We start from the raw sequence: 8,780 nt of genomic DNA, 5'->3' as shown, positions 1-8,780 counted from the left end.
GCTTCCCTGGTGGTGCAGTGGTTGAGAATCCACCTGCCAATGCAGGGGACACGGGTTCGAGCCCTGGTCTGGGAAGATGCCACATGCCGCGGAGCAACTAGGCCTGTGAGCCACAAGTAGCGTCTGGAGCCTGTGCTCCGCAACAAGAGAGGCCGCGATAGTGAAGAGGCCCGCGCACCGCTATGAAGAGTGGCCCCCGCTCGCCGCAACTAGAGAAAGCCCTTGCACAGAAATGAAGACCCAACACAGACAAAAATTAAAAATATTAAAAAAACCAAAAAAGAAACATTGGCCATTCTATCTTCTAACAGACTGAACCCCTGCAACCCTCAGCTGGGAAGCGCTGCCCTGCAGCAATGAATCTGGTTTGTGAAGTCACTGCTGTGACGTCATCCAGGACTCACCCAGGAGTGGGAGGTGCTCTAGAATTTTCAGGTCTCCCTCTTCCCCACCCCCCGCCACCGTCAGTTCCTCCATCTCAGACTCCACGGGCTGAGCCATTCACGTGGGTCCTTTGTTACCCCCACGTGGGTAAGAATCTGGAAATACAATTTTACAATTTAAAAATGATGTCGGTATGTTTTGCCAAGAGAACTACACTTGGTGAAAGCCCCTCTGCACTAACTTGAGGAAGATTCAGACCTCGAGTCTGCATTTCCGGCTCGTGGGTCTCCCCTGGTGTCTCAGCAGTTGTTAGAGCGATGAAAGCTGAGGTGGGGGGATGGGGGGATGGGGGGGGCCGGGCAGAGAGGCCCTGGAGAAGCTCCAAGCCAGAGGCAGGACCGCAGATGCACATCCGCTCCAGCCCTGCCTGACCCCACCCACATTCATTGTGTTGTCCGTTTTAGTAACTTACACCAGCTAACTAGGAAGGAGATTCTGTGCCGTTCTTATGAAAAACAAACCACCAGTTAGCATTACATTTGAGGTTTTTTGAAAGTTCTGTGAAAGAAAAGCCCAACCGTGATCTTGGGACAATTAATTTTAAGACACATGATTTCAAAGGCTATAATTATATTTCAAGAATATTGATGATCACCAACATTTGAAATACGCTTTTGTTCCCCCTTTCACAAAGATCATTTTGACATGTTTGCATCTGGGAATTTCTTTCTTGGCAACACTTGTAAAAGCATTGAACTGGGTGAAACTGACATTCTCAACATTTGAAGTCTGTCTTTGATTCTTTCAGAAAAGAGAATAAGGAATAAAAGGGAAGGGAAGGCCATTTAACATCATTAAAACGTCTTCGAAGGTTTGACAGGCTTGTGCTGTGGAAACCTAAAACAAAATGGAAGTAGTTTCAAAAGGATGAATTTGGGGATTTTCCACAATTTCCCCACCTCCTTTGCAGAGATGTAGAAGCTGAGGCCAAGGGATATTAGGGGACCCTGTCCACCCCAAGGACACAGCCTGGTTAATAGCAATGCTCCTTCTGGACAGGTCACCACACATCCAATCCAGGTAGGAGGCCCCACCAGTCTCTCTGCAGATCATTTTCATCACCTGCCTCCTAATTCTAAATCATCACCATCATCTAAATCATCAGCAGCAGCAACAGAAAGAGCACAAACAGTCACCTTCTAATTTTAAAAGTATGTTTGTTGGGTTTCCCTGGTGGCGCAGTGGTTGAGAATCCACCTGCCAATGCAGGGGACACGGGTTTGATCCCTGGTCCGGGAAGATCCCACATGCCACAGAGCAACTAAGCCCGTGTGCCACAAGTATGGAGACTGCGGTCTAGAGCCCATGAGCCACAACTACTGAGCCTGTGTGCCACAACTACTGAAGCCTGTGTGCCTAGAGCCCATGCTCCTCAACAAGAGAAGCCACCGCAATGAAAAGCCCATGCACCGCAATGAAGAGTAGCCCCCGCTCACTGCAACTAGAGAAAGCCCGCGCGCAGCAACGAAGACCCAACTCAGCCAAAAATAAATAAATAAAATAAATAAATTTATAAAAATAAATAAATAAATAAATAAATTTATAAAAATAAATAAATAAATAAAAGTATGTTTGTTAAAAAGAGTGAGATGGCTCTACATATGCTGACATGGAATACTGTAATGTATTCAGTGCAAAAAGCAAGCCACAGAGAAGTAAATTCAATATGAGTCCATTCATTTTTTTAAAAAAGATGTGTGTGTATATGCATGGTTTAAAAAAAATAAATGGAATCTCACACACACACACACATATACGTCAGCTGATAAAAACAACAGGCCCCAAATGGAGTCACTTATGCTAAGCCCCATGTCACCAAACCAAGACACAACTTAATTACAGGATTGACTCTGCCAGGAATGGAATCTTAATATATAAATAGACACTATACATTGCATGCTTACTCTTATTTTCAAAGAGAAAAAGTGAAGAAAAATGATGACATAAAAAAAAATCATGGGACTTCCCTGGTGGTGCAGTGGTTAAGAATCCTCCTGCCAATGCAGTGGACACGGGTTCGAGCCCTGGTCCGGGAAGATCCCACATGCCGTGGAGCAACTAAGCCTGTGCGTCACAACTACTTAGCCTGTGCTCTAGAGCCTGCAAGCCACAACTACTTAGCCCATGTGCCACAACTACTGAAGCCTGCGCGCCTAGAGCCCGTGCTCCGCAATGAGAAGCCACCGCAAGGAGAAGCCAGCGCACTGCAATGAAGAGTAGCCCCCACTCGCTGCAACTAGAGAAAGACCGCACGCAGCAACAAAGACCCAACGCAGCCAAAAATAAATAAATAAATAAATAAATTTATTTTTTAAAAAAATCTGGAATGGCCTACGTAGGTGGGTGACCTGCCTTGTAGACCCCTGCCATCTGTCCCCTAAGGGAAAGTGACCAACCCACTTTCCTACCATGGATAACTTCCTTGTCCTGCTCCCTTGTGCCTGGAAAAGTCTCTCATTTTTTAACAGCTCCTCGGAGCTCCTTTCTATCTGCTAGATTCAGGAATTGTTGAATAAAGCCAATAGATCTTTCAAATTTACTCAGATGCGCTTTGGTTTTTAACCAAGTCCATAGAGGACGTCGTGGAGGGTGGCTTCCTCCCTCCCTCCGTCCAGGGGAGCCCAGGCCCCATGCTGCCCTCCGCTCTGTGAGGTTCTCCCTGAGCCCCCAGGGCTGCCCTGGGGCTGCCATGGAGCCGCCTACAGGCCTAGTGAGGGGGGCCCCTGGGGATCTCCCCAGCCCACCACCCATGGGGGTGTAAGATGGACACGATCACAGGAGGAAGTTAGGCACAAATTCCCCTGAATTTGAAAAGGCTGATCCCAATGAGGGGGCTGTTCCCTGGGAGGACCGTAGGTGCCCCCAACTTTGTCTAAGGGGACATGCCTCAGATGCTCCTCACCTGCCCCAAAGTTTCCATCTTCCGGCTCTTCCACTAGAACCGCACTCCCGTCGCTCGCCTCCTCTGAACTGCCCCTCCACTGCTCAGCAGGGCTGAGGTCCCCCTTCTCTTCCTGAGGGTCTACCAGACCCCTTTCCTTTGTAAAATCGCACCTCCTTCTCCACTCTGGGAAGTGCTCCAGAATCAAATTCTTTTGGGTTTTGTGATCTTGGTGAGTGAGGAGGGGGAAGGCAGGACCAGTTTTCCTAGTAGTGGAGGGGGTACTGGGGGGTCCTGTCTGTCAAATGTATAAATACTCTGAGAGACTCGGGATGTGAGGAAGGGAGTGGGAGGAGGTAAGAGCGTGTGAAGGGCTTTCACTTTTCACTCCATGTGTTTCAATATTGTTGCTTTTTTTTTTGTTTTTGACAACGAACATGAATTCGTTTTACTTGTATAATTACAAAGATAAAACAGAGGTTCAGCCTGTCTTCGAGAGTGTGCCCTGTTGAGCCTCAGGCATTGATTTTTCCAAGTTTGAGGAAAAACTTTTAAGTTTTAGGTAGCACCGAGAGACTGTACACATTTTATCAAATCTAACTCTGTCACCACTTGAGCATTTTCAAGACTGCAGTGATACTTGGTTTTAAGGAAGGGTTGCCCACATAACATCGAACAAGGGGAGCTGGCTTCTAAGGGGCTATCTGACCCTCAGCGGAGCAGCTGGTCAGCCCTTGTCCCAAGTTATGTTGGTTTCTTGGTCTATTTTGGTGACTGTCTTTTTCAAGGTATGATTCGTCGCTGCAGTCTTTCCCGTAGACTGAGGTGTCCAGGAAGCATGAGCTTCCACTGATTTCCGAGGGCCCGAGACCCACCTTGAGTCACCTTGGCTTTGAAAGCTCCTCTGCTGTCACTTTGAATCGAAAGAGGCAACCCAAAACAAGGGGTCATTTCTTTGAGTAAGGCCTTTGTTGCCTAGGAAGGCTTCTCTGTCCTGCGTGGAGAAGCTTCACCCCATCCTGTGAAGATATCACAAACACCAGCAAATATCTACAATGTCCCCCGGCCCCTGGCATAACAGTGAAGTCTATTTACCAATCGTCTCCTGGTTCTGTCCCTCAGGTTTGCACCTCTTTTATCATCGGAGGTGGCCCAGTTTTAGGATTGTTTCTGGTGCAGATCAGGCAGTTTTGTGTTACCTTTTGGATGGTCCTTTGCATTTGTGGAGCAATAATAAACTTGCACAGCTCATGAGAGGTTGCTTCCCTCCCATGATGGGTTCCTTGATGTAGACCCCTAGTAATTCTTTCCCTTAAATGCTTGAGCATAAGCACTAGTCCCTGTTCACTATAAATCCAGCCTCTGTGGTTGTTCGGTGCTGATCACCATCTAAATCTCATGCAGTTAGAGTCAGCATGAAATCCCCCTGCGTCTGCTCTCTCTAGATCCATTTCTGAATGCTAAGCCTTAAACAGGGAGAGGTCCACACCTGAGATGAGTGCTAGGGACTGAGGATCTGGGTTTTTGGTTCTGGCCGCCTGTTTTGCAGCCTGATAGTTACGTAGCAAAGGAAATAATTTGGCTGATCAGTCTTTTGGTGGCCCAGGCAACGTCCTGTGGCTATTCTTCCCGCATTGTAACAGAGTCTAGTAAGGCCAGTATCTCCTCTGTGTGTTTAGTTTCTTTCCTTCCTGATGTTAGTAGACCTCTCTTTCCATCTGGCCCCATGTGCATGCACGACAGAGAATGCAAACTTAGAATCAGTATAAAAACCTTTTTCTTTGCTCCAAGATGCAGGGTTCTATGGGGGGCTCTGAGCTCGGCCTTCTGGGCAGATGTACCTGGAGGGGGTTCTGCTCCTAGGCCTTCCTGATGAGCTACGATTGCACAGCCCTGTCCATGAAGCTGCTCCGTCTGTAACCGTTTCCACATCTGAATTTTCTAATCTGATCAGTCAGGTCAGCTCTGTTAGAACAGACTTCAATTATTTGTATGGTAGGGAATGCCTTAGCGCTTTCCTCAGTCCAGCTTAATGACTCACTGTCATTTCCTTTGAGAGCTTCATACAAGGATCTGGCCATGAGTCCAAAGTTAGGAATCCAAGTATGACAAAACCCAGCCATTCCCAGCATCCTCATGGTTGCCTTCTGGTGGTGGGTACAGCCACCCTAGCCCATGCTTCCCTTCAGTCTGGCAGTAAGTCTCTTTGTCCTCTTGATAACTCAAATCCTAGATATTTAACAGTTGGTGGAGACATTTGTGCTTGTCCCTTGGAGACTTTCCATCTCCGGTCTGCCAGAAAGTTTAAAGTAAGGATTGTATTTTGGTCTGAAGCTGCCTTAGTTTTACTAGCAATGAGTATATCATCCACATATTAGAATAAGACTCCCTCATATAATTGGAGATCCCTTAAGTCCTGGGCTAAGGCTTCCCTGAAGATGGTGGGGGCCTGCTTCCATCCTTGTGGGAGTCCCATTCAACAATTTTGTTCTTTTATATTAGTCTCTGGATCGTCCCATTCAAAGGCAAATAGTTACAGGAACTCGGGACTTAGGGGTCTGTAGTAAAAGGCATCTGTTAAGTCCAGCAAAAATCCAGATAAAAGTCTCCAGATAAAGTTGTAAGCAAAGTATAAGGATTTGGTACCACCGCATGTGTATCCTCTACACATTTGATTAACGGCCCTTAAAACCTGTATAAACCAGTCATCTCTGGTCCCAGGTTCTTGTACCGGCAGGATGGGAGTGTTACATGGGATTGATAAGGTCCGATTAATTGGCATTTAAGAAAGGTGCTTATCAGAGGCTTTATTCCTTCATTTGCGTCCCTCTTTAAAGGGTGTTGCTTTAAATTTGGAGCCTGGGCACCTGGATGGAGTTTTCCTACTGTTGGGTCAGACATCCAGGCTCTTCCCAGCCTCCTACCAGCCCAAACATCTGCTCTTACCTTTTGTAGAATTTCTTCAGGGGCTCCTGGGTGAGGCTTGTTTCCCCGGTGTAATAGTGCAGCTTGAAGGGCGGAAGCCTGATCTGAGAATAATGTCTATTTGTTCTGGTGAGGAAATCATTTAATTTTGTTAGTAGAGCCCAGAAGGGATCTCCCAGAAGGAGATCCTACTCCCAGAAGGAACTAGGGCATTGAGGCATATACAGAAAGCTGTGCTTTAAATACGTTTTCCCCAATTATATAGATCAGAGGTAGGAAGGGGGGAGGGTGGACACATACAAACCCCCTGGTTGACCTTGATCCTCTGGACCTGCAGGAACTTGTCTCCACGGATATGGCCCTGCCTGAAGCAGAGGACCCCTGGGCCGAATTGAATACCCTGGTGGGTTCAGGGAGGGGAGACCGATCCCCTTGACTGTCTGGTAAGGAAGGTGCAGGGCTGGGGCAGGACCTGAGACCCCCGGAGGACTTTTGGTGGAAGCCTGGACTCCGCGGGCAGGGATCCCCCTTCTCACGGTGGGGGGACCGCAGGAGGCGTGGAAGGAGGAGCCAGATGTAGTAAGTCGAGATCATTAGACTCTGGCTCAGGCAAGACAGGCTTTTTCTGAGGGTCTTCCCTCCGCCGCTGATGAAAAATGTGCAAAATAACCTAGAAAAACCAGTTGAGGTCAAATGTCAGGAGCCCAGGACTTGTACCTGCTACCCTTGATCCGAGCGGAGTTGACCATCGATGGTAGGATAGCCCCGTGGTCTCCACCGGGGAGTCCATCCTCTGAAGGCCCACCGGGTTCCTCCATTGTGGTGCTGGAGACAGTTTACTTCTCGGCAGCAAAAACACAGAAGAGCCTGGAACAACTGCCTTTAGCGAACACCTGCCGCCTCTGCCCGGCCTCTGTGGATTGGGCCTGACGTTGACCAGGGTCTCATCAGAAACTCCAGGTCTGCATGATGCTGCAGCGTTGGCTGCACCTGGGAAACCCTTGTGTTCACGGGAGATGGAGGGAAGCACCAGGTTTGCCCATCTGCGGCTCAGAGCACGCTTTGCTCCTTGTGGGGAGCACCTGGGCACACCCGGGCCTGCCCCTCCACCCCTCTACCCCCAGCGCTGGTTCTGAGGGCTGAGCGAGCCCCTCCGAGGATGGCCATTTAGAGAGAGAGAGAGAGAGTGTGCAAGCAAGCAGCCCCTAGGTCAAGGTTTCATCGATACCCCAGTTTCAAACAGTCTGTGAATTGCAAATCTCTGGAAAATGGCTTTCCCTCACTCCCCCCAAAAGCAGAGGGAAAACAAGAACCTTAGGATTTAGGAACCAATTCCATCTCCTACTTTGGTTTCTGGAAAGAAGCAGGCAAATGTGGTGGTGTCTATCCACAGCTTGGCCGTGAGAATTCCTGGGACAAGAGACTGGGGAACGGTCGTCCCAGTGATGAGCAGCTCAGATGAGAGGCTCACTGAGGGGACAGTGGAAAGCTTTCCCCTAGAGGAGAGTGTCCAGAGCTGTGGCCTAGAGGTCTGTCTGTCCGGCAGCTCCAGGACTGCAGCCGATGCGGTCACAGCCTCCTAATAGTTCCCCCATGTGCTGGGCGCAGGCTTGCCTGTTGCAGAGGAGCCTTGGGGAGTCCAGGCTCCACCTCACTCACCACCTTGGATGGTGAGGAGGGCAGGAGAGGTGACGGTATCACCCTAAAGAAAGTGAGGGGCTCTCTTAGACCCAAAGTTGAACTTGAGAGAGGAATTCAGGAAGATACAGGGTGAAATACTCAAGCCCTCACTTCCTTTCTGAGCATGTACGGGTATAATCTTCCTGGTAGATGACCAAAATATTTTACCTCCCCAGCAGAGATCACAGACAAGATAATCTAGACATCTGGGCAATTTCCAGGTAGAATACACTCAGCCCAAGGTCTCCATAGAGCCCTTGGCCGTTAGTACCACTGCCAATGTTTGTTCCTCCCAGCAAACTTTCCTTTTTAACATACGTATATATATACACACTTAAGCAGTTCAATTTTAACTCCCTCAATTTTGTATGAGTTTGGCTCATACAAAAGAGTGTTAAAATTGTCAGTGAAGATAAGAAACAAGGTCCTACTGTACAGCACAGGGAACTATATTCAGTGTCCTGTGATAAACCATAATGGAAAAGAACATGAAAAATATATACATATATATAATATACCTGTCATTTTGCTGTAGAGCAGAAATTAACAACATTGTAAATCAACAATATTTTAATAAAATTAAAAAAAAATTGTCAGTGAGGAAAACCCAGAATGTGTCCAATTGTATAAAGGCTCTTCCCTTGCAAGAAATGGGGATAAAGCTGATTTCACCTGATTTCTCCTCTCTTTTGCAAAACAAGTGTAATTGTAAAATAGTATTATAATTCAAAGACACATTCTTGGGCCATTTTTTCCCCCGACTCCAGCTGATATTGGGGCCAGGCAATATTACAAAAGAAAATAATTTTCTTTTTCATAACTCCAGTATACCATCTACAGTAGAAGTCAT

General features: G+C 47.6%; 1 long non-coding RNA gene across 1 annotated transcript in view; it reads left to right on the top strand.

The window, feature by feature from the left end:
* Nucleotides 1-718: 718 nt before the first annotated feature.
* Nucleotides 719-8,780, top strand: part of LOC309640278 — a 711,494-nt gene continuing 703,432 nt past the window's right edge. Inside the window, exon 1 of the long non-coding RNA XR_014252156.1 lies at nucleotides 719-1,865. This is a non-coding gene — a long non-coding RNA (uncharacterized lncRNA). The remainder of the gene's footprint in view (nucleotides 1,866-8,780) is intronic.

This window comes from Balaenoptera physalus (assembly GCF_965194825.1).
Source record: "Balaenoptera physalus genome assembly, chromosome: 12".
In the NCBI taxonomy this organism is placed as follows: Eukaryota; Metazoa; Chordata; class Mammalia; order Artiodactyla; family Balaenopteridae; genus Balaenoptera; species Balaenoptera physalus.
The sequence above is the reverse complement of the archived record's forward strand: the minus strand, read 5'-3'. Positions and strand labels throughout refer to the sequence as shown.